Source organism: Hyla sarda, chromosome 1 (genome assembly GCF_029499605.1).
Source record: "Hyla sarda isolate aHylSar1 chromosome 1, aHylSar1.hap1, whole genome shotgun sequence".
In the NCBI taxonomy this organism is placed as follows: domain Eukaryota; kingdom Metazoa; phylum Chordata; class Amphibia; order Anura; family Hylidae; genus Hyla; species Hyla sarda.
This window is the reverse complement of record NC_079189.1, coordinates 257,762,774-257,788,660: the sequence shown is the minus strand read 5'-3', so window position 1 is coordinate 257,788,660 and position 25,887 is coordinate 257,762,774. Positions and strand designations below refer to the sequence as shown.

The 25,887-nt window shown below is 50.6% G+C and overlaps 8 pseudogenes; all 8 read left to right on the top strand.

Annotated features, from left to right (window-relative positions):
- The first annotated feature begins 12,060 nt into the window (after window positions 1-12,060).
- Window positions 12,061-12,180, top strand: LOC130352606 (5S ribosomal RNA; annotated as a pseudogene).
- An 82-nt stretch (window positions 12,181-12,262) lies between these two features.
- LOC130313650 (5S ribosomal RNA) lies at window positions 12,263-12,382 on the top strand (annotated as a pseudogene).
- A 1,074-nt stretch (window positions 12,383-13,456) lies between these two features.
- On the top strand, window positions 13,457-13,576 carry LOC130352146 (5S ribosomal RNA; annotated as a pseudogene).
- Window positions 13,577-16,238: 2,662 nt separating this feature from the next.
- Window positions 16,239-16,358, top strand: LOC130353096 (5S ribosomal RNA; annotated as a pseudogene).
- A 1,292-nt stretch (window positions 16,359-17,650) lies between these two features.
- LOC130319818 (5S ribosomal RNA) lies at window positions 17,651-17,770 on the top strand (annotated as a pseudogene).
- A 2,073-nt stretch (window positions 17,771-19,843) lies between these two features.
- Window positions 19,844-19,963, top strand: LOC130313639 (5S ribosomal RNA; annotated as a pseudogene).
- Window positions 19,964-22,035: 2,072 nt separating this feature from the next.
- LOC130353095 (5S ribosomal RNA) lies at window positions 22,036-22,155 on the top strand (annotated as a pseudogene).
- Window positions 22,156-23,447: 1,292 nt separating this feature from the next.
- On the top strand, window positions 23,448-23,567 carry LOC130319816 (5S ribosomal RNA; annotated as a pseudogene).
- Window positions 23,568-25,887: the final 2,320 nt, after the last annotated feature.

The window sequence follows — 25,887 nt, the reverse complement described above, 5'->3', positions numbered from 1 at the left end:
TGCTCTGTTGATGCCTTCCTCTCCGATTCCGAAAAGGATTTATTGATGCTTAAATGCACAGTATAAAAAGCATGAAGCTGTCAATGGCTGTCCTAAGCTGAACGAGCCTGCTCTCGTAAGATCGCAGACTGCTACCCAGCTTAGGGCCTGGTTAGTACTGGCATGGGAGACTCGCTGGGAATCCCGGGTGCCGTTGTCATTTTGCTCTATTGCTGCCTTCCGCTCCGATTCCGAAAAGAATTTATTGATGCTTAAATCCACAGTATACAAGGTGTGAAGCTGTCGACGGCCATCCTAAGCTTAACGCACCTGCTCTTGTCAGATCGCAGACTGGTACAGATCTTTGGGCCCGGTAAGTACCGGCATGGGACACTGGCTGGGAATCCCGGCTGCCGTTGACATTTTGCTCTGTTGCCGCCTTCCGTTTCCGATTCCGAAAAGGATTTATTGATGCTTAAATGCACAGTATAAAGGGCGAGAAGCTGTCAACGGCCATCCTAAGCTGAACGTGCCTGCTCTCGTCGGATCGCAGGCTGCTACCCAGCTTAGGGTCCGGTAAGTACCAGCATGGGAGACTGGCTGGGAATCCCGGGTGCAGTTGACATTTTGCTCTGTTTCTGCTCCGATTCCGAAAATTATTTATTGATGCTTAAATCCACAGTATACAAAGTGTGAAGCTGTCAACGGCCATCCTAAGCTGAACGCGCCTGCTTTCGTCAGATCGCAGACTGCTACCCAGCTTAGGGCTCGGAAAGTACCAGCATGGGAGACTGGCTGGGAATCCCAGGTGTCGTTGACATTTTGCTCTGTTGCCGCCTAACGCTCCGATTCCGAAAAGGATTTATTGATGCTTAAATCCACAGTATACAGGGTGTGAAGATGTCTACGGCCATCCTAAGCTGAATGCGCCTGTTCTCGTCAGATCGCAGACTGCTACCCAGCTTCGGGCCTGGTAAGTACCAGCTTGGGAGACTGGCTGGGAATCCCGGGTGGAGTTGACATTTTGCTCTGTTTCTGCTTCGAGTCCGAAAATTATTTATTGATGTTTAAATCCACAGTATACAAAGTGTGAAGCTGTCAACGGCCATCCTAAGCTGAACGCGCCTGCTCTCGTCAGATCGCAGACATCTACCCAGCTTAGGGCCTGGTAAGTACCAACATGGGAGACTGGCTGGGAATCCCGGGTGCAGTTGACATTTTAATCTGTTGCCGCCTTCCGCTCCGATTTGGAAAAGGATTTATTGATGCTTAAATCCACAATACACAGGGTGTGAAGCTGTCAACGGCCATCCTAAGCCTGAACGTGCCTGCTCTCCTCAGATCACAGACTGCTGCCCGGCAGTTACCAGCATGGGAGACTGGCTGGCAATACAAGGTGCCATTGACATTTTGCTCTGTTGCCGCCTTCCTCTCCGATTAATAAAAATATTTATTGATGCTTAAATCCACAATATACAAGGTGTGAAGATGTCAACGGCCATCCTAAGCTGAACGCGCCTGCTCTCGTCAGATCGCAGACCGCTACCAAGCTTAGGGCCCAGTAAGTACCGGCATGGGAGACTGGCTGGGAATCCGGGTGCAGTTGACATTTTGCTCTGTTGCCGCCTTCCGTTCCGATTCCGAAAAGGATTTATTGATGCTTAAATGCACAGTATAAAAAGCATGAAGCTGTCAATGGCCATCTTAAGCTGAACGCGCCTGCTCTCGTCAGATTGCAGACTGCTACCCAGCTTAGGGCCCGGTAAATACTGGCATGGGAGACTGGCTGGGAATACCGGTTGCCATTGACATTTTGCTCTATTGCTGCCTTCCGCTCCGATTCCGAAAATAATTTATTGATGCTTATATCCACAGTATACAAGGTGTGAAGCTGTCAACGGCCATCCTAAGCTTAACGCGCCTGCTCTCGTCAGATAGCAGACTGGTACAGATTTTAGGGCCCGGTAAGTACCGGCGTGGGACACTGGCTGGGAATCCCGGCTGCCGTTGACATTTTGCTCCGTTGCCGCCTTCCGTTCCGATTCCGAAAAGGATTTATTGATGCTTAAATGCACAGTATACAAACTGTGAACCTGTCAACGGCCATCCTAAGCTGAATGCGCCTGCTCTCGTCAGATCGCAGACTGATACCCAGCTTAGGGCCTGGTAAGTACCAGCATGGGAGACTGGCTGGGAATCCCGGGTGCAGTTGACATTTTAATCTGTTGCCGCCTTCCGCTCCGATTCGGAAAAGGAGTTATTGATGCTTAAATGCACAGTATAAAGGGCGTGAAGCTGTCAACGGCCATCCTAAGCTGAACGCGCCTGCTCTCGTCAGATCGCAGACTGCTACCCAGCTTAGGGCCCGATAGGTACCAGCATGGGAGACTGGCTGGGAATCCCAGGTGTTGTTGACATTTTGCTCTGTAGCCGCCTTCCGCTCCGATTCCGAAAAGGATTTATTGATGCTTAAATCCACAGTATACAGGGTGTGAAGCCGTCTACGGCTATCCTAAGCTGAATGTGCCTGTTCTTGTCAGATCGCAGACTGCTGCCCGGCAAGTACAGGCATGGGAGACTGGCTTGCAATCCAAGGTGCTGTTGACATTTTGCTCTGTTGCCGCCTTCCTCTCCGATTCCGAAAAGGATTTATTGATGCTTAAATGCACAGTATAAAAAGCATGAAGCTGTCAATGGCTGTCCTAAGCTGAACGAGCCTGCTCTCGTCAGATCGCAGACTGCTACCCAGCTTAGGGCCTGGTTAGTACTGGCATGGGAGACTCGCTGGGAATCCCGGGTGCCGTTGACATTTTGCTCTATTGCTGCCTTCCGCTCCGATTCCGAAAATAATTTATTGATGCTTAAATCCACAGTATACAAGGTGTGAAGCTGTCGACGGCCATCCTAAGCTTAACGCACCTGCTCTTGTCAGATCGCAGACTGGTACAGATCTTTGGGCCCGGTAAGTACCGGCATGGGACACTGGCTGGGAATCCCGGCTGCCGTTGACATTTTGCTCTGTTGCCGCCTTCCGTTTCCGATTCCGAAAAGGATTTATTGATGCTTAAATGCACAGTATAAAGGGCGAGAAGCTGGCAACGGCCATCCTAAGCTGAACGTGCCTGCTCTCGTCGGATCGCAGGCTGTTACCCAGCTTAGGGTCCGGTAAGTACCAGCATGGGAGACTGGCTGGGAATCCCGGGTGCAGTTGACACTTTACTCTGTTGCCGCTTTCCGCTCCGATTCGGAAAAGGATTTATTGATGCTTAAATTCACAATACACAGGGTGTGAAGCTGTCAACGGCCATCCTAAGCCTGAACGTGCCTGCTCTCCTCAGATCGCAGACTGCTGCCCGGCAGTTACCGGCATGGGACACTGGATGGCAATCCAAGGTGCCGTTGACATTTTGCTTTGTTGCCGCCTTCCTCTCCGATTAATAAAAATATTTATTGATGCTTAAATCCACAGTATACAAGGCGTGAAGATGTCAACGGCCATCCTAAGCTGAACGCGCCTGCTCTCGTCAGATCGCAGACTGCTACCCAGCTTAGGGCCCAGTAAGTACCGGCATGGGAGACTGGCTGGGAATCCCGGGTGCAGTTGACATTATGCTCTGTTGCCGCTTCCGTTCCGATTCCGAAAAGGATTTATTGATGCTTAAATGCACAGTATAAAAAGCATGAAGCTGTCAATGGCCATCCTAAGCTGAACGCGCCTGCTCTCGTCAAATCGCAGACTGCTACCCAGCTTAGGGCCTGGTAAGTACTGGCATGGGACACTGGCTGGGAATCCCGTCTGCCGTTGACATTTTGCTCTGTTGCCGCCTTCCGTTCCGATTCCGAAAAGGATTTATTGATGCCTAAATGCACAGTATAAAGGGCGAGAAGCTGTCAACGGCCATCCTAAGCTGAACGCGCCTGCTCTCGTCAGATTGCAGACTGCTACCCAGCTTAGGGCCCAGTAAGTACCGGTATGGGAGACTGGCTGCGAATCCCGGTTGCCGTTGACATTTTGCTCTTATGCCGCCTTCAGTTCCGATTCCGAAAAGGATTTATTGATGCTTAAATGCACAGTATAAAAAGCATGAAGCTGTCAATGGCCATCCTAAGCTGAACGCGCCTGCTCTCGTCAGATCGAAGGCTGCTACCCAGCCTAGGGCCCATTAAGTACCGGCATGGGAGACTGGCTGGGAATCCCGGGTGTAGTTGACATTTTGCTCTGTTGCCGCCTTCCGTTCCGATTCCGAAAAGGATTTATTGATGCTTAAATGCACAGTATAAAAATCATGAAGCTGTCAATGGCCATCCTAAGCTGAACGCGCCTGCTCTCGTCAGATCGCAGACTGCTACCCAGCTTAGGGCCTGGTAAGTACTGGCATGGGACACTGGCTGGGAATCCCGGCTGCCGTTGACATTTTGCTCTGTTGCCGCCTTCCGTTCCGATTCCGAAAAGGATTTATTGATGCCTAAAAACACAGTATAAAGGGCGAGAAGCTGTCAACGGCCATCCTAAGCTGAACGCGCCTGTTCTCGTCAGATTGCAGACTGCTACCCAGCTTAGGGTCCAGTAAGTACCGGCATGGGAGACTGGCTGGGAATCCCGGGTGCAGTTGACATTTTGCTCTGTTGCCGCCTTCCGCTCCGATTCCGAAAAAGGATTTATTGATGCTTAAATGCGCAGTATAAAAATCAGGAAACTGTCAATGGCCATCCTAAGCTGAACGCGCCTGCTCTCGTCTCATCGCAGACTGCTACCCAGCTTAGGGCCCGGTAAGTACTGGCATGGGAGACTGGCTGGGAATCCCGGTTGCCGTAGACATTTTGCTCTTATGCCGCCTTCAGTTCCGATTCCGAAAAGGATTTATTGATGCTTAAATGCACAGTATACAAAGTGTGAAGCTGTCAACGGCCATCCTAAGCTGAACGCGCCTGCTCTCGTCAGATTGCAGACTGCTACCCAGCTTAGGGCCTGGTAAGTACCAGCATGGGAGACTGGCTGGGAATCCCGGGTGCAGTTGACATTTTAATCTGTTGCTGCCTTCCGCTCCGATTCGGAAAAGGATTTATTGATGCTTAAATGCACAGTATAAAGGGTGTGAAGCTGTCAACGGCCATCATAAGCTGAACGCCCCTGCTCTCGTCAGATCACAGACTGCTACCCAGCTTAGGGCCCGGTAAATACCAGCATGGGAGACTGGCTGGGAATTCCAGGTGTTGTTGACATTTTGCTCTGTAGCCGCCTTCCTCTCCGATTCCGAAAAGGATTTATTGATGCTTAAATGCACAGTATAAAAAGCATGAAGCTGTCAATGGCCATCCTAAGCTGAACGTGCCTGCTCTCGTCAGATTGCAGACTGCTACCCAGCTTAGGGCCCGGTAAGTACCAACATGGGAGACTGGCTGGGAATCCCGGGTGCCGTTGACATTTTGCTCTATTGCTGCTTTCCGCTCCGATTCCGAAAAGAATTTATTGATGCTTAAATCCACAGTATACAAGGTGTGAAGCTGTCAACGGCCATCCTAAGCTTAACGCGCCTGCTCTTGTCACATCGCAGACTGGTACAGATCTTAGGGCCCGGTAAGTACCAGCATGGGAGACTGGCTGGGAATCCCAGGTGTCGTTGACATTTTGCTCTGTTGCCGCCTTCCGTTCCGATTCCGAAAAGGATTTATTGATGCTTAAATGCACAGTATACAAAGTGTGAAGCTGTCAACGGCCATCCTAAGCTGAACGCGCCTGCTCTCGTCAGATCGCAGACTGCTAGCCAGCTTAGGGCCTGGAAAGTACCAGCATGGGAGACTGGCTGGGAATCCTGGGTGCAGTTGACAATTTAATCTGTTGCCGCCTTCCGCTTCGATTCGGAAAATTATTTATTGATGCTTAAATCCCCAATATAAAGGGGGTGAAGCTGTCAACGGCCATCCTAAGCAGAACGCGCCTGCTCTCGTCAGATCGCAGACTGATACCCAGCTTATGGCCTGGTATATACCAGCATGGGAGACTGGCTGGGAATCCCAAGTGTCGTTGACATTTTGCTCTGTTGCCGCCTTACGCTCCGATTCCGAAAAGGATTTATTGATGCTTAAATCCACAGTATACAGGGTGTGAAGATGTCTATGGCCATCCTAAGCTGAATGCGCCTGTTCTCGTCAGATCGCAGACTGCTACCCAGCTTCGGGCCTGGTAAGTACCAGCATGGGAGACTGGCTGGGAATCCCGGGTGCAGTTGCCATTTTGCTCTGTTTCTGCTCCGATTCCGAAAATTATTTATTGATGCTTAAATCCACAGTATACAAAGTGTGAAGCTGTCAACGGCCATCCTAAGCTGAACGCGCCTGCTCTCGTCAGATCGCAGACTGCTACCCAGCTTAGGGCCTGGTAAGTACCAGCATGGGAGACTGGCTGGGAATCCCAGATGCAGTTGACATTTTAATCTGTTGCCGCCTTCCGCTCCGATTCGGAAAAGGATTTATTGATGCTTAAATCCACAATACACAGGGTGTGAAGCTGTCAACGGTCATCCTAAGCCTGAACGTGCCTGCTCTCCTCAGATTGCAGACTACTGCCCGGCAGTTACCGGCATGGGTGACTGGCTGGCAATCCAAGGTGCCATTGACATTTTGCTCTGTTGCCGCCTTCCTCTCCGATTAATAAAAATATTTATTGATGCTTAAATTCACAATATACAAGGTGTGAAGATGTCAACGGCCATCCTAAGCTGAACGCGCCTGCTCTCGTCAGATCGCAGACTGCTACCCAGCTTAGGGCCCAGTAAGTACCGGCATGGGAGACTGGCTGGGAATCCCGGGTGCAGTTGACATTATGCTCTGTTGCGCCTTCTGTTCCGATTCCGAAAAGGATTTATTGATGCTTAAATGCACAGTATAAAAAGCATGAAGCTGTCAATGGCCATCCTAAGCTGAACGCGCCTGCTCTCGTCAGATCGCAGACTGCTACCCAGCTTAGGGCCCAGTAAGTACCGGCATGGGAGACTGGCTGGGAATCCCGGGTGCAGTTGACATTTTGCTCTGTTGCCGCCTTCCGTTCCGATTCCGAAAAGGATTTATTGATGCTTAAATGCACAGTATAAAAATCATGAAGCTGTCAATGGCCATCCTAAGCTGAACGCGCCTGCTTTCGTCAGATCGCAGACTGCTACCTAGCTTAGGGCCCGGTAAGTACTGGCATGGGAGACTGGCTGGGAATCCCGGTTGCTGTTGACATTTTGCTCTATTGCTGCCTTCCGCTCCGATTCCGAAAATAATTTATTGATGCTTAAATCCACAGTATACAAGGTGTGAAGCTGTCGACGGCCATCCTAAGCTTAACGCGCCTGCTCTCGTCAGATCGCAGACTGGTACAGATCTTAGGGCCCGGTAAGTACCGGCATGGGACACTGGCTGGGAATCCCGGCTGCCGTTGACATTTTGCTCTGTTGCCGCCTTCCGTTCCGATTCCGAAAAGGATTTATTGATGCTTAAATCCACAATACACAGGGTATAAAGCTTGTCAACGGCCATTCTAAGCCTGAACGTGCCTGCTCTCCTCAGTTTGCAGACTACTGCCCGGCAGTTACCGGCATGGGAGACTGGCTGGCAATCCAAGGTGCCATTGACATTTTGCTCTGTTGCCGCCTTCCTCTCCGATTAATAAAAATATTTATTGATGCTTAAATTCACAATATACAAGGCGTGAAGATGTCAACGGCCATCCTAAGCTGAACGCGCCTGCTCTCGTCAGATCGCAGACTGCAACCCAGCTTAGGGCCCAGTAAGTACCGGCATGGGAGACTGGCTGGGAATCCCGGGTGCAGTTGACATTTTAATCTGTTGCCGCCTTCCGCACCGATTCGGAAAAGGATTTATTGATGCTTAAATCCACAATATACAGGGTGCGAAGCTGTCAACGGCCATCCTAAGCCTGAACGTGCCTGCTCTCCTCAGATCGCAGACTGCTGCCCGGCAGTTACCGGCATGGGAGACTGGCTGGCAATCCAAGGTGCCATTGACATTTTGCTCTGTTGCCGCCTTCCTCTCCGATTAAAAAAATATTTATTGATGTTTAAATCCACAATATACAAGGCGTGAAGATGTCAACGGCCATCCTAAGCTGAACGCGCCTGCTCTCGTCAGATCGCAGACTGCTACCCAGCTTAGGGCCCAGTAAGTACCGGCATGGGAGACTGGCTGGGAATCCCGGGTGCAGTTGACATTTTTCTCTGTTGCCGCCTTCCGCTCCGATTCCGAAAATAATTTATTGATGCTTAAATCCACAGTATACAAGGTGTGAAGCTGTCGACGGCCATCCTAAGCTTAACGCGCCTGCTCTCGTCAGATCGCAGACTGGTACAGATCTTAGGGCCCGGTAAGTACCGGCATGGGACACTGGCTGGGAATCCCGGCTGCCGTTGACATTTTGCTCTGTTTCCGCCTTCCGTTCCGATTCCGAAAAGGATTTATTGATGCTTAAATCCACAGTATACAAAGTGTGAAGCTGTCAATGGCCATCCTAAGCTGAACGCGCCTGCTCTCGTCAGATCGCAGACTGCTACCCAGCTTAGGGCCCGGTAAGTACCAGCATGGGAGACTGGCTGGGAATCCCGGGTGCAGTTGACATTTTAATCTGTTGCCGCCTTCCGCTCCGATTCGGAAAAGGATTTATTGATGCTTAAATGCACAGTATAAAGGGCGTGAAGCTGTCAACGGCCATCCTAAGCTGAACGCGCCTGCTCTTGTCAGAACGCAGACTGCTACCCATCTTAGGGCCCGGTAAGTACCAGCATGGGAGACTGGCTGGGAATCCCAGGTGTTGTTGACATTTTGCTCTGTAGCCGCCTTCCGCTCCGATTCCGAAAAGGATTTATTGATGCTTAAATCCACAGTATACAGGGTGTGAAGCCGTCTACGGCTATCCTAAGCTGAATGTACCTGTTCTTGTCAGATCGCAGACTGCTGCCCGGCAAGTACGGGCATGGGAGACTGGCTGGCAATCCAAGGTGCTATTGACATTTTGCTCTGTTGCCGCCTTCCTCTCCGATTCCGAAAAGGATTTATTGATGCTTAAATGCACAGTATAAAAAGCATGAAGCTGTCAATGGCCATCCAAAGCTGAACGCGCCTGCTCTCATCAGATCGCAGACTGCTACCCAGCCTAGGGCCCGGTAAGTACTGGCATGGGAGACTGGCTGGGAATCCCGGGTGCCGTTGACATTTTGCTCTATTGCTGCCTTCCGCTCCGATTCCGAAAAGAATTTATTGATGCTTAAATCCACAGTATACAAGGTGTGAAGCTGTCGACGGCCATCCTAAGCTTAACGTGCCTGCTCTTGTCAGATCGCAGACTGGTACAGATCTTAGGGCCCGGTAAGTACCGGCATGGGACACTGGTTGGGAATCCCGGCTGCCGTTGACATTTTGCTCTGTTGCCGCCTTCCGTTCCGATTCCGAAAAGGATTTATTGATGCTTAAATGCACAGTATAAAGTGCGAGAAGCTGTCAACGGCCATCCTAAGCTGAACGTGCCTGCTCTCGTCAGATCGCAGACTGCAACCCAGCTTAGAGCCCGGTAAGTACCAGCATGGGAGACTGGCTGGAAATCCCAGGTGTCGTTGACATTTTGCTCTGTTGCCGCCTTACGCTCCGATTCCGAAAAGGATTTATTGATGCTTAAATCCACAGTATACAGGGTGTGAAGTTGTCTACGGCCATCCTAAGCTGAATGTGCCTGTTCTCGTCAGATCGGAGACTGCTACCCTGCTTCGGGCCTGATAAGTACCAGCATGGGAGACTGGCTGGGAATCCTGGGTGCAGTTGACATGTTGCCGCCTTCCGCTCCGATTCCGAAAAGGATTTATTGATGCTTAAATCCACAATAAACAGGATGTGAAGCTGTCAACGGCCATCCTAAGCCTGAACGTGCCTGCTCTCCTCAGATCGCAGACTGCTGCCCGGCAGTTACCGGCATGGGAGACTGGCTGGCAATCCAAGGTGCCATTGACATTTTGCTCTGTTGCCGCCTTCCTCTCCGATTAAAAAAATATTTATTGATGCTTAAATCCACAATATACAAGGCGTGAAGATGTCAACGGCCATCCTAAGCTGAACGCGCCTGCTCTCGTCAGATCGCAGACTGCTACCCAGCTTAGGGCCCAGTAAGTACCGGCATGGGAGACTGGCTGGGAATCCCGGGTGCAGTTGACATTTTGCTCTGTTGCCGCCTTCCGCTCCGATTCCGAAAAGAATTTATTGATGCTTAAATCCACAGTATACAAGGTGTGAAGCTGTCGACGGCCATCCTAAACTTAACGCGCCTGCTCTCGTCAGATCGCAGACTGGTACAGATCTTAGGGCCCGGTAAGTACCGGCATGGGACACTGGCTGGGAATCCCGGCTGCCGCTGACATTTTGCTCTGTTGTCGCCTTCCGTTCCGATTCCGAAAAGGATTTATTGATGCTTAAATCCACAGTATACAGGGTGTGAAGACGTTTACGGCCATGCTAAGCTGAATGCGCCTGTTCTCGTCAGATCGCAGACTGCTACCCAGCTTAGGGCCTGGTGAGTACCAGCATGGGAGACTGGCTGGGAATCCCGGGTGCAGTTGACATTTTAATCTGTTGCTGCCTTCCGCTCCGATTCAGAAAAGGATTTATTGATGCTTAAATGCACAGTATAAAGGGCATGAAGCTGTTAATGGCCATCCTAAGCTGAACGCGCCTGCTCTCGTCAGATTGCAGACTGCTACCCAGCTTAGGGCCCGGTAAGTACCAGCATGGGAGACTGGCTGGGAATCCCGGGTGCAGTTGACATTTTGCTCTGTTTCTCCTCCGATTCCGAATTTTTTTTATTGATGCTTAAATCCACAGTATACAAAGTGTGAAGCTGTCAACGGCCATCCTAAGCTGAACGTGTCTGCTCTCGTCAGATTGCAGACTGCTACCCAGCTTAGGGCCTGGTAAGTACCAGCATGGGAGTCTGGCTGGGAATCCCAGGTGCAGTTGACATTTTAATCTGTTGCCGCCTTCCGCTCCGATTCGGAAAAGGATTTATTGATGCTTAAATCCACAATATACAGGGTGTGAAGCTGTCAACGGCCAGCCTAAGCCTGAACGTGCCTGCTCTCCTCAGATCGCAGACTGTTGCCCGGCAGTTACCGGCATGGGAGACTGGCTGGCAATACAAGGTGCCATAGACGTTTTGCTCCTTTGCCGCCTTCCTCTCCGATTAAAAAAATATTTATTGATGTTTAAATCCACAATATACAAGGTGTGAAGATGTCAACGGCCATCCTAAGCTGAACGCGCCTGCTCTCGTCAGATCGCAGACTGCTACCCAGCTTAGGGCCCAGTAAGTACCGGCATGGGAGACTGGCTGGGAATCCCGGGTGCAGTTGACATTTTGCTCTGTTGCTGCCTTCCGCTCCGATTCCGAAAAGAATTTATTGATGCTTAAATCCACAGTATACAAGGTGTGAAGCTGTCGACGGCCATCCTAAGCTGAACGCGCCTGCTCTCGTCAGATCGCAGACTGCTACCCAGCTTAGGGCCCAGTAAGTACCGGCATGGGAGACTGGCTGGGAATCCCGGGTGCAGTTGACATTTTGCTCTGTTGCTGCCTTCCGCTCCGATTCCGAAAAGAATTTATTGATGCTTAAATCCACAGTATACAAGGTGTGAAGCTGTCGACGGCCATCCTAAGCTTAACTCGCCTGCTCTCGTCAGATCGCAGACTGGTACAGATCTTAGGGCCCGGTAAGTACCGGCATGGGACACTGGCTGGGAATCCCGGCTGCCGTTGACATTTTGCTCTGTTGCCGCCTTCCGTTCCGATTCCGAAAAGGATTTATTGATGCTTAAATGCACAGTATACAAAGTGTGAAGCTGTCAACGGCCATCCTAAGCTGAACGCGCCTGCTCTCGACAGATCGCAGACTGATACCTAGCTTAGGGCCTGGTAAGTACCAGCATGGGAAACTGGCTGGGAATCCCGGCTGCCGTTGACATTTTGCTCTGTTGCCGCCTTCCGTTCCCATTCCGAAAATGATTTATTGATGCCTAAATGAACAGTATAAAGGGCGAGAAGCTGTCAACGGCCATCCTAAGCTGAACGCGCCTGCTCTCGTCAGATCGCAGACTGCTACCCAGCTTAGGGCCCGGTAAGTACCAGCATGGGAGACTGGCTGGGAATCCCGGGTGCAGTTGACATTTTGCTCTGTTGCCGCCTTCCGTTCCGATTCCGAAAAGGATATATTGATGCTTAAATGCACAATATAAAAATCAAGAAGCTGTCAACGGCCATCCTAAGCTGAACGCGCCTGCTCTCGTCAGATCGCAGACTGCTACCCAGCTTAGGGCCCGGTAAGTACCAGCATGGGAGACTGGCTGGGAATCCCAGGTGTCGTTGACATTTTGCTCTGTTGCCGCCTTCCGTTCCGATTCCGAAAAGGATTTATTGATGCTTAAATGCACAGTATACAAAGTGTGAAGCTGTCAATGGCCATCCTAAGCTGAACGCGCCTGCTCTCGTCAGATCGCAGACTGCTAGCCAGCTTAGAGCCCGGTAAGTACCAGCATGGGAGACTGGCTGGGAATCCCAGGTGTCGTTGACATTTTGCTCTGTTGCCGCCTTACGCTCCGATTCCGAAAAGGATTTATTGATGCTTAAATCCACAATACACAGGGTGTAAAGCTGTCAACGGCCATCCTAAGCCTGAACGTGCCTGCTCTCCTCAGTTTGCAGACTACTGCCCGGCAGTTACCGGCATGGGAGACTGACTGGCAATCCAAGGTGCCATTGACATTTTGCTCTGTTGCCGCCTTCCTCTCCGATTAATAAAAATATTTATTGATGCTTAAATTCACAATATACAAGGCGTGAAGATGTCAACGGCCATCCTAAGCTGAACGCGCCTGCTCTCGTCAGATCGCAGACTGCAACCCAGCTTAGGGCCCAGTAAGTACCGGCATGGGAGACTGGCTGGGAATCCCGGGTGCAGTTGACATTTTAATCTGTTGCCGCCTTCCGCACCGATTCGGAAAAGGATTTATTGATGCTTAAATGCACAGTATAAAGTGCGAGAAGCTGTCAACGGCCATCCTAAGCTGAACGTGCCTGCTCTCGTCAGATCGCAGACTGCTACCCAGCTTAGAGCCCGGTAAGTACCAGCATGGGAGACTGGCTGGGAATCCCAGGTGTCGTTGACATTTTGCTCTGTTGCCGCCTTACGCTCCGATTCCGAAAAGGATTTATTGATGCTTAAATCCACAGTATACAGGGTGTGAAGATGTCTACGGCCATCCTAAGCTGAATGCGCCTCTTCTCGTCGGATCGCAGACTGCTACCCAGCTTCGGGCCGGGTAAGTACCAGCATGGGAGACTGGCTGGGAATCCCGGGTGCAGTTGACATTTTGCTCTGTTTCTGCTCCGATTCCGAAAATTATTTATTGATGCTTAAATCCACAGTATACAAAGCGTGAAGCTGTCAACAGCCATCCTAAGCTGAACGCGCCTGCTCTCGTCAGATCGCAGACTGCTACCCAGCTTAGGGCCTGGTAAGTACCAGCATGGGAGACTGGCTGGGAATCCCGGGTGCAGTTGACATTTTAATCTGTTGCTGCCTTCCGCTCCGATTCGGAAAAGGATTTATTGATGCTTAAATCCACAATACACAGGGTGTGAAGCTGTCAACGGCCATCCTAAGCCTGAACGTGCCTGCTCTCCTCAGATCGCAGACTGCTGCCCGGCAGTTACCAGCATGGGAGACTGGCTGGCAATCCAAGGTGCCATTGACATTTTGCTCTTTTGCCGCCTTCCTCTCCGATTAATAAAAATATTTATTGATGCTTAAATCCACAATATACAAGGCGTGAAGATGTCAACGGCCATCCTAAGCTGAACGCGCTTGCTCTCGTCAGATCGCAGACTGCTACCCAGCTTAGGGCCCAGTAATTACCGGCATGGGAGACTGGCTGGGAATCCCGGGTGCAGTTTACATTATGCTCTGTTGCCGCCTTCCGTTCCGATTCCGAAAAGGATTTATTGATGCTTAAATGCACAGTATAAAAAGCATGAAGCTGTCAATGGCCATCCTAAGCTGAACGCGCCTGCTCTCGTCAGATCGCAGACTGCTACCCAGCTAAGGGCACAGTAAGTACCAGCATGGGAGACTGGCTGGGAATCCCGGGTGCAGTTGACATTTTAATCTGTTGCCGCCTTCCGCTCCGATTCCGAAAAGGATTTATTGATGCTTAAATGCACAGTATAAAAAGTATGAAGCTTTCAATGGCCATCCTAAGCTGAACGCGCCTGCTCTCGTCAGATCGCAGACTGCTCTAGCTTAGGGCCCGGTAGGTACTGGCATGGGAGACTGGCTGGGAATCCCGGTTGCCGTTGACATTTTGCTCTATTGCTGCCTTCCGCTCCGATTCCGAAAAGAATTTATTGATGCTTAAATCCACAGTATACAAGGTGTGAAGCTGTCGACGGCCATCCTAAGCTTAACTCGCCTGCTCTCGTCAGATCGCAGACTGATACAGATCTTAGGGCCCGGTAAGTACCGGCATGGGACACTGGCTGGGAATCCCGGCTGCCGTTGACATTTTGCTCTGTTGCCGCCTTCCGTTCCGATTCCGAAAAGGATTTATTGATGCTTAAATGCACAGTATACAAAGTGTGAAGCTGTCAACGGCCATCCTAAGCTGAACGCGCCTGCTCTCGACAGATCGCAGACTGATACCTAGCTTAGGGCCTGGTAAGTACCAGCATGGGAAACTGGCTGGGAATCCCGGCTGCCGTTGACATTTTGCTCTGTTGCCGCCTTCCGTTCCCATTCCGAAAAGGATTTATTGATGCCTAAATGAACAGTATAAAGGGCGAGAAGCTGTCAACGGCCATCCTAAGCTGAACGCGCCTGCTCTCGTCAGATCGCAGACTGTTACCCAGCTTAGGGCCCGGTAAGTACCAGCATGGGAGACTGGCTGGGAATCCCAGATGCAGTTGACATTTTAATCTGTTGCCGCCTTCCGCTCCGATTCGGAAAAGGATTTATTGATGCTTAAATCCACAATACACAGGGTGTGAAGCTGTCAACGGCCATCCTAAGCCTGAACGTGCCTGCTCTCCTCAGATCGAAGACTACTGCCCGGCATGGGTGACTGGCTGGCAATCCAAGGTGCCATTGACATTTTGCTCTGTTGCCGCCTTCCTCTCCGATTAATAAAAATATTTATTGATGCTTAAATTCACAATATACAAGGTGTGAAGATGTCAACGGCCATCCTAAGCTGAACGCGCCTGCTCTCGTCAGATCGCAGACTGCTACCCAGCTTAGGGCCCAGTAAGTACCGGCATGGGAGACTGGCTGGGAATCCCGGGTGCAGTTGACATTATGCTCTGTTGCGCCTTCTGTTCCGATTCCGAAAAGGATTTATTGATGCTTAAATGCACAGTATAAAAAGCATGAAGCCGTCAATGGCCATCCTAAGCTGAACGCGCCTGCTCTCGTCAGATCGCAGACTGCTACCCAGCTTAGGGCCCAGTAAGTACCGGCATGGGAGACTGGCTGGGAATCCCGGGTGCAGTTGACATTTTGCTCTGTTGCCGCCTTCCGTTCCGATTCCGAAAAGGATTTATTGATGCTTAAATGCACAGTATAAAAATCATGAAGCTGTCAATGGCCATCCTAAGCTGAATGCGCCTGCTCTCGTCAGATCGCAGACTGCTACCCAGCTTAGGGCCTGGTAAGTACCAGCATGGGAGACTGGCTGGGAATCCCAGATGCAGTTGACATTTTAATCTGTTGCCGCCTTCCGCTCCGATTCGGAAAAGGATTTATTGATGCTTAAATCCACAATACACAGGGTGTGAAGCTGTCAACGGCCATCCTAAGCCTGAACGTGCCTGCTCTCCTCAGATCGCAGACTACTGCCCGGCAGTTACCGGCATGGGTGACTGGCTGGCAATCCAAGGTGCCATTGACATTTTGCTCTGTTGCCGCCTTCCTCTCCGATTAATAAAAATATTTATTGATGCTTAAATTCACAATATACAAGGTGTGAAGATGTCAACGGCCATCCTAAGCTTAACTCGCCTGCTCTCGTCAGATCGCAGACTGGTACAGATCTTAGGGCCCGGTAAGTACCGGCATGGGAGACTGGCTGGGAATCCCGGGTGCAGTTGACATTTTGCTCTGTTGCCGCCTTCCGTTCCGATTCCGAAAAGGATATATTGATGCTTAAATGCACAATATAAAAATCAAGAAGCTGTCAACGGCCATCCTAAGCTGAACGCGCCTGCTCTCGTCAGATCGCAGACTGCTACTCAGCTTAGGGCCCGGTAAGTACCAGCATGGGAGACTGGCTGGGAATCCCAGGTGTCGTTGACATTTTGCTCTGTTGCCGCCTTCCGTTCCGATTCCGAAAAGGATTTATTGATGCTTAAATGCACAGTATACAAAGTGTGAAGCTGTCAACGGCCATCCTAAGCTGAACGCGCCTGCTCTCGTCAGATCGCAGACTGCTAGCCAGCTTAGGGCCTGGAAAGTACCAGCATGGGAGACTGGCTGGGAATCCTGGGTGCAGTTGACAATTTAATCTGTTGCCGCCTTCCGCTTCGATTCGGAAAATTATTTATTGATGCTTAAATCCCCAATATAAAGGGGGTGAAGCTGTCAACGGCCATCCTAAGCAGAACGCGCCTGCTCTCGTCAGATCGCAGACTGCTAGCCAGCTTAGGGCCTGGAAAGTACCAGCATGGGAGACTGGCTGGGAATCCCGGGTGCAGTTGACATTTTAATCTGTTGACGCCTTCCGCTCCGATTCCGAAAAGGATTTATTGATGCTTAAATGCACAGTATAAAAAGCATGAAGCTTTCAATGGCCATCCTAAGCTGAACGCGCCTGCTCTCGTCAGATCGCAGACTGCTCTAGCTTAGGGCCCGGTAGGTACTGGCATGGGAGACTGGCTGGGAATCCCGGTTGCCGTTGACATTTTGCTCTATTGCTGCCTTCCGCTCCGATTCCGAAAAGAATTTATTGATGCTTAAATCCACAGTATACAAGGTGTGAAGCTGTCGACGGCCATCCTAAGCTTAACTCGCCTGCTCTCGTCAGATCGCAGACTGGTACAGATCTTAGGGCCCGGTAAGTATCGGCATGGGACACTGGCTGGGAATCCCGGCTGCCGTTGACATTTTGCTCTGTTGCCGCCTTCCGTTCCGATTCCGAAAAGGATTTATTTATGCTTAAATGCACAGTATACAAAGTGTGAAGCTGTCAACGGCCATCCTAAGCTGAACGCGCCTGCTCTCGACAGATCGCAGACCGATACCTAGCTTAGGGCCTGGTAAGTACCAGCATGGGAAACTGGCTGGGAATCCCGGCTGCCGTTGACATTTTGCTCTGTTGCCGCCTTCCGTTCCCATTCCGAAAAGGATTTATTGATGCCTAAATGAACAGTATAATGGGCGAGAAGCTGTCAACGGCCATCCTATGCTGAACGCGCCTGCTCTCGTCAGATCGCAGACTGCTACCCAGCTTAGGGCCCGGTAAGTACCAGCATGGGAGACTGGCTGGGAATCCCGGATGCAGTTGACATTTTGCTCTGTTGCCGCCTTCCGTTCCGATTCCGAAAAGGATATATTGATGCTTAAATGCACAATATAAAAATCAAGAAGCTGTCAACGGCCATCCTAAGCTGAACGCGCCTGCTCTCGTCAGATCGCAGACTGCTACCCAGCTTAGGGCCCGGTAAGTACCAGCATGGGAGACTGGCTGGGAATCCCAGGTGTTGTTGACATTTTGCTTTGTTGCCGCCTTCCGTTCCGATTCCGAAAAGGATTTATTGATGCTTAAATGCACAGTATACAAAGTGTGAAGCTGTCAATGGCCATCCTAAGCTGAACGCGCCTGCTCTCGTCAGGTCGCAGACTGCTAGCCAGCTTAGGGCCTGGAAAGTACCAGCATGGGAGACTGGCTGGGAATCCCGGGTGCAGTTGACAATTTAATCTGTTGCCGCCTTCCGCTTTGATTCGGAAAATTATTTATTGATGCTTAAATCCCCAATATAAAGGGGGTGAAGCTGTCAACGGCCATCCTAAGCAGAACGCGACTGCTCTCGTCAGATCGCAGACTGATACCCAGCTTAGGGCGTGGTAAATTCCAGCATGGGAGACTGGCTGGGAATCCCAGGTGTCGTTGACATTTTGCTCTGTTGCCGCCTTACGCTCCGATTCCGAAAAGGATTTATTGATGCTTAAATCCACAGTATACAGGGTGTGAAGATGTCTATGGCCATCCTAAGCTGAATGCGCCTGTTCTCGTCAGATCGCAGACTGCTACCCAGCTTCGGGCCTGGTAAGTACCAGCATGGGAGACTGGCCTGGAATCCCGGGTGCAGTTGCCATTTTGCTCTGTTTTCTGCTCCGATTCCGAAAATTATTTATTGATGCTTAAATCCACAGTATACAAAGTGTGAAGCTGTCAACGGCCATCCTAAGCTGAACGCGCCTGCTCTCGTCAGATCGCAGACTGCTACCCAGCTTAGGGCCTGGTAAGTACCAGCATGGGAGACTGGCTGGGAATCCCAGATGCAGTTGACATTTTAATCTGTTGCCGCCTTCCGCTCCGATTCGGAAAAGGATTTATTGATGCTTAAATCCACAATACACAGGGTGTGAAGCTGTCAACGGCCATCCTAAGCCTGAACGTGCCTGCTCTCCTCAGATCGCAGACTGCTGCCCGGCAGTTACCGGCATGGGTGACTGGCTGGCAATCCAAGGTGCCATTGACATTTTGCTCTGTTGCCGCCTTCCTCTCCGATTAATAAAAATATTTATTGATGCTTAAATTCACAATATACAAGGTGTGAAGATGTCAACGGCCATCCTAAGCTGAACGCGCCTGCTCTCGTCAGATCGCAGACTGCTACCCAGCTTAGGGCCCAGTAAGTACCGGCATGGGAGACTGGCTGGGAATCCCGGGTGCAGTTGACATTATGCTCTGTTGCGTCTTCTGTTCCGATTCCGAAAAGGATTTATTGATGCTTAAATGCACAGTATAAAAAGCATGAAGCTGTCAATGGCCATCCTAAGCTGAACGCGCCTGCTCTCGTCAGATCGCAGACTGCTACCCAGCTTAGGGCCCAGTAAGTACCGGCATGGGAGACTGGCTGGGAATCCCGGGTGCAGTTGACATTTTGCTCTGTTGCCGCCTTCCGTTCCGATTCCGAAAAGGATTTATTGATGCTTAAATGCACAGTATAAAAATCATGAAGCTGTCAATTGCCATCCTAAGCTGAATGCGCCTGCTCTCGTCAGATCGCAGACTGCTACCCAGCTTAGGGCCTGGTAAGTACCAGCATGGGAGACTGGCTGGGAATCCCAGATGCAGTTGACATTTTAATCTGTTGCCGCCTTCCGCTCCGATTCGGAAAAGGATTTATTGATGCTTAAATCCACAATACACAGGGTGTGAAGCTGTCAACGGCCATCCTAAGCCTGAACGTGCCTGCTCTCCTCAGATCGCAGACTACTGCCCGGCAGTTACCGGCATGGGTGACTGGCTGGCAATCCAAGGTGCCATTGACATTTTGCTCTGTTGCCGCCTTCCTCTCCGATTAATAAAAATATTTATTGATGCTTAAATTCACAATATACAAGGTGTGAAGATGTCAACGGCCATCCTAAGCTTAACTCGCCTGCTCTCGTCAGATCGCAGACTGGTACAGATCTTAGGGCCCGGTAGGTACCGGCATGGGACACTGGCTGGGAATCCCGGCTGCCGTTGACATTTTGCTCTGTTGCCGCCTTCCGTTCCGATTCCGAAAAGGATTTATTGATGCTTAAATGCACAGTATACAAAGTGTGAAGCTGTCAACGGCCATCCTAAGCTGAACGCGCCTGCTCTCGTCAGATCGCAGACTGCTACCCAGCTTAGGGCCCGGTAAGTACCAGCATGGGAGACTGGCTGGGAATCCCAGGTGTCGTTGACATTTTGCTCTGTTGTCGCCTTCCGTTCCGATTCCGAAAAGGATTTATTGATGCTTAAATGCACAGTATACAAAGTGTGAAGCTGTCAACGGCCATCCTAAGCTGAACGCGCCTGTTCTCGTCAGATCGCAGACTGCTAGCCAGCTTAGGGCCTGGAAAGTACCAGCATGGGAGACTGGCTGGGAATCCCGGGTGCAGTTGACAATTTAATCTGTTGCCGCCTTCCGCTTCGATTCGGAAAATTATTTATTGATGCTTAAATCCCCAATATAAAGGGGGTGAAGCTGTCAACGGCCATCCTAAGCAGAACGCGCCTGCTCTCGTCAGATTGCAGACTGATACCCAGCTTAGGGCGTGGTAAATACCAGCATGGGAGACTGGCTGGGAATCCCAGGTGTCGTTGACATTTTGCTCTGTTGCCGCCTTACGCTCCGATTCCGAAAAGGATTTATTGATGCTTAAATCCACAGTATACAGGGTGTGAAGATGTCTATGGCCATCCTAAGCTGAATGCGCCTGTTCTCGTCAGATCGCAGACTGCTACCCAGCTTCGGGCCTGGTAAGTACCAGCATGGGAGACTGGCTGGGAATCCCGGGTGCAGTTGCCATTTTGCTCTGTTTCTGCTCCGATTCCGAAAATTATTTATTGATGCTTAAATCCACAGTATACAAAGTGTGAAGCTGTCAACGGCCATCCTAAGCTGAACGCGCCTGCTCTCGTCAGATCGCAGACTGCTACCCAGCTTAGGGCCCGGTAAGTACCAGCATGGGAGACTGGCTGGGAATCCCAGATGCAGTTGACATTTTAATCTGTTGCCGCCTTCCGCTCCGATTCGGAAAAGGATTTATTGATGCTTAAATCCACAATACACAGGGTGTGAAGCTGTCAACGGCCATCCTAAGCCTGAACGTGCCTGCTCTCCTCAGATTGAAGACTACTGCCCGGCAGTTACCGGCATGGGTGACTGGCTGGCAATCCAAGGTGCCATTGACATTTTGCTCTGTTGCCGCCTTCCTCTCCGATTAATAAAAATATTTATTGATGCTTAAATTCACAATATACAAGGTGTGAAGATGTCAACGGCCATCCTAAGCTGAACGCGCCTGCTCTCGTCAGATCGCAGACTGCTACCCAGCTTAGGGCCCAGTAAGTACCGGCATGGGAGACTGGCTGGGAATCCCGGGTGCAGTTGACATTATGCTCTGTTGCGCCTTCTGTTCCGATTCCGAAAAGGATTTATTGATGCTTAAATGCACAGTATAAAAAGCATGAAGCCGTCAATGGCCATCCTAAGCTGAACGCGCCTGCTCTCGTCAGATCGCAGACTGCTACCCAGCTTAGGGCCCAGTAAGTACCGGCATGGGAGACTGGCTGGGAATCCCGGGTGCAGTTGACATTTTGCTCTGTTGCCGCCTTCCGTTCCGATTCCGAAAAGGATTTATTGATGCTTAAATGCACAGTATAAAAATCATGAAGCTGTCAATGGCCATCCTAAGCTGAATGCGCCTGCTCTCGTCAGATCGCAGACTGCTACCCAGCTTAGGGCCTGGTAAGTACCAGCATGGGAGACTGGCTGGGAATCCCAGATGCAGTTGACATTTTAATCTGTTGCCGCCTTCCGCTCCGATTCGGAAAAGGATTTATTGATGCTTAAATCCACAATACACAGGGTGTGAAGCTGTCAACGGCCATCCTAAGCCTGAACGTGCCTGCTCTCCTCAGATCGCAGACTACTGCCCGGCAGTTACCGGCATGGGTGACTGGCTGGCAATCCAAGGTGCCATTGACATTTTGCTCTGTTGCCGCCTTCCTCTCCGATTAATAAAAATATTTATTGATGCTTAAATTCACAATATACAAGGTGTGAAGATGTCAACGGCCATCCTAAGCTTAACTCGCCTGCTCTCGTCAGATCGCAGACTGGTACAGATCTTAGGGCCCGGTAAGTACCGGCATGGGAGACTGGCTGGGAATCCCGGGTGCAGTTGACATTTTGCTCTGTTGCCGCCTTCCGTTCCGATTCCGAAAAGGATATATTGATGCTTAAATGCACAATATAAAAATCAAGAAGCTGTCAACGGCCATCCTAAGCTGAACGCGCCTGCTCTCGTCAGATCGCAGACTGCTACTCAGCTTAGGGCCCGGTAAGTACCAGCATGGGAGACTGGCTGGGAATCCCAGGTGTCGTTGACATTTTGCTCTGTTGCCGCCTTCCGTTCCGATTCCGAAAAGGATTTATTGATGCTTAAATGCACAGTATACAAAGTGTGAAGCTGTCAACGGCCATCCTAAGCTGAACGCGCCTGCTCTCGTCAGATCGCAGACTGCTAGCCAGCTTAGGGCCTGGAAAGTACCAGCATGGGAGACTGGCTGGGAATCCTGGGTGCAGTTGACAATTTAATCTGTTGCCGCCTTCCGCTTCGATTCGGAAAATTATTTATTGATGCTTAAATCCCCAATATAAAGGGGGTGAAGCTGTCAACGGCCATCCTAAGCAGAACGCGCCTGCTCTCGTCAGATCGCAGACTGCTAGCCAGCTTAGGGCCTGGAAAGTACCAGCATGGGAGACTGGCTGGGAATCCCGGGTGCAGTTGACATTTTAATCTGTTGACGCCTTCCGCTCCGATTCCGAAAAGGATTTATTGATGCTTAAATGCACAGTATAAAAAGCATGAAGCTTTCAATGGCCATCCTAAGCTGAACGCGCCTGCTCTCGTCAGATCGCAGACTGCTCTAGCTTAGGGCCCGGTAGGTACTGGCATGGGAGACTGGCTGGGAATCCCGGTTGCCGTTGACATTTTGCTCTATTGCTGCCTTCCGCTCCGATTCCGAAAAGAATTTATTGATGCTTAAATCCACAGTATACAAGGTGTGAAGCTGTCGACGGCCATCCTAAGCTTAACTCGCCTGCTCTCGTCAGATCGCAGACTGGTACAGATCTTAGGGCCCGGTAAGTATCGGCATGGGACACTGGCTGGGAATCCCGGCTGCCGTTGACATTTTGCTCTGTTGCCGCCTTCCGTTCCGATTCCGAAAAGGATTTATTTATGCTTAAATGCACAGTATACAAAGTGTGAAGCTGTCAACGGCCATCCTAAGCTGAACGCGCCTGCTCTCGACAGATCGCAGACCGATACCTAGCTTAGGGCCTGGTAAGTACCAGCATGGGAAACTGGCTGGGAATCCCGGCTGCCGTTGACATTTTGCTCTGTTGCCGCCTTCCGTTCCCATTCCGAAAAGGATTTATTGATGCCTAAATGAACAGTATAATGGGCGAGAAGCTGTCAACGGCCATCCTATGCTGAACGCGCCTGCTCTCGTCAGATCGCAGACTGCTACCCAGCTTAGGGCCCGGTAAGTACCAGCATGGGAGACTGGCTGGGAATCCCGGATGCAGTTGACATTTTGCTCTGTTGCCGCCTTCCGTTCCGATTCCGAAAAGGATATATTGATGCTTAAATGCACAATATAAAAATCAAGAAGCTGTCAACGGCCATCCTAAGCTGAACGCGCCTGCTCTCGTCAGATCGCAGACTGCTACCCAGCTTAGGGCCCGGTAAGTACCAGCATGGGAGACTGGCTGGGAATCCCAGGTGTTGTTGACATTTTGCTTTGTTGCCGCCTTCCGTTCCGATTCCGAAAAGGATTTATTGATGCTTAAATGCACAGTATACAAAGTGTGAAGCTGTCAATGGCCATCCTAAGCTGAACGCGCCTGCTCTCGTCAGGTCGCAGACTGCTAGCCAGCTTAGGGCCTGGAAAGTACCAGCATGGGAGACTGGCTGGGAATCCCGGGTGCAGTTGACAATTTAATCTGTTGCCGCCTTCCGCTTTGATTCGGAAAATTATTTATTGATGCTTAAATCCCCAATATAAAGGGGGTGAAGCTGTCAACGGCCATCCTAAGCAGAACGCGACTGCTCTCGTCAGATCGCAGACTGATACCCAGCTTAGGGCGTGGTAAATACCAGCATGGGAGACTGGCTGGGAATCCCAGGTGTCGTTGACATTTTGCTCTGTTGCCGCCTTACGCTCCGATTCCGAAAAGGATTTATTGATGCTTAAATCCACAGTATACAGGGTGTGAAGATGTCTATGGCCATCCTAAGCTGAATGCGCCTGTTCTCGTCAGATCGCAGACTGCTACCCAGCTTCGGGCCTGGTAAGTACCAGCATGGGAGACTGGCCTGGAATCCCGGGTGCAGTTGCCATTTTGCTCTGTTTCTGCTCCGATTCCGAAAATTATTTATTGATGCTTAAATCCACAGTATACAAAGTGTGAAGCTGTCAACGGCCATCCTAAGCTGAACGCGCCTGCTCTCGTCAGATCGCAGACTGCTACCCAGCTTAGGGCCTGGTAAGTACCAGCATGGGAGACTGGCTGGGAATCCCAGATGCAGTTGACATTTTAATCTGTTGCCGCCTTCCGCTCCGATTCGGAAAAGGATTTATTGATGCTTAAATCCACAATACACAGGGTGTGAAGCTGTCAACGGCCATCCTAAGCCTGAACGTGCCTGCTCTCCTCAGATCGCAGACTGCTGCCCGGCAGTTACCGGCATGGGTGACTGGCTGGCAATCCAAGGTGCCATTGACATTTTGCTCTGTTGCCGCCTTCCTCTCCGATTAATAAAAATATTTATTGATGCTTAAATTCACAATATACAAGGTGTGAAGATGTCAACGGCCATCCTAAGCTGAACGCGCCTGCTCTCGTCAGATCGCAGACTGCTACCCAGCTTAGGGCCCAGTAAGTACCGGCATGGGAGACTGGCTGGGAATCCCGGGTGCAGTTGACATTATGCTCTGTTGCGTCTTCTGTTCCGATTCCGAAAAGGATTTATTGATGCTTAAATGCACAGTATAAAAAGCATGAAGCTGTCAATGGCCATCCTAAGCTGAACGCGCCTGCTCTCGTCAGATCGCAGACTGCTACCCAGCTTAGGGCCCAGTAAGTACCGGCATGGGAGACTGGCTGGGAATCCCGGGTGCAGTTGACATTTTGCTCTGTTGCCGCCTTCCGTTCCGATTCCGAAAAGGATTTATTGATGCTTAAATGCACAGTATAAAAATCATGAAGCTGTCAATGGCCATCCTAAGCTGAATGCGCCTGCTCTCGTCAGATCGCAGACTGCTACCCAGCTTAGGGCCTGGTAAGTACCAGCATGGGAGACTGGCTGGGAATCCCAGATGCAGTTGACATTTTAATCTGTTGCCGCCTTCCGCTCCGATTCGGAAAAGGATTTATTGATGCTTAAATCCACAATACACAGGGTGTGAAGCTGTCAACGGCCATCCTAAGCCTGAACGTGCCTGCTCTCCTCAGATCGCAGACTACTGCCCGGCAGTTACCGGCATGGGTGACTGGCTGGCAATCCAAGGTGCCATTGACATTTTGCTCTGTTGCCGCCTTCCTCTCCGATTAATAAAAATATTTATTGATGCTTAAATTCACAATATACAAGGTGTGAAGATGTCAACGGCCATCCTAAGCTTAACTCGCCTGCTCTCGTCAGATCGCAGACTGGTACAGATCTTAGGGCCCGGTAGGTACCGGCATGGGACACTGGCTGGGAATCCCGGCTGCCGTTGACATTTTGCTCTGTTGCCGCCTTCCGTTCCGATTCCGAAAAGGATTTATTGATGCTTAAATGCACAGTATAAAAATCATGAAGCTGTCAATGGCCATCCTAAGCTGAATGCGCCTGCTCTCGTCAGATCGCAGACTGCTACCCAGCTTAGGGCCTGGTAAGTACCAGCATGGGAGACTGGCTGGGAATCCCAGATGCAGTTGACATTTTAATCTGTTGCCGCCTTCCGCTCCGATTCGGAAAAGGATTTATTGATGCTTAAATCCACAATACACAGGGTGTGAAGCTGTCAACGGCCATCCTAAGCCTGAACGTGCCTGCTCTCCTCAGATCG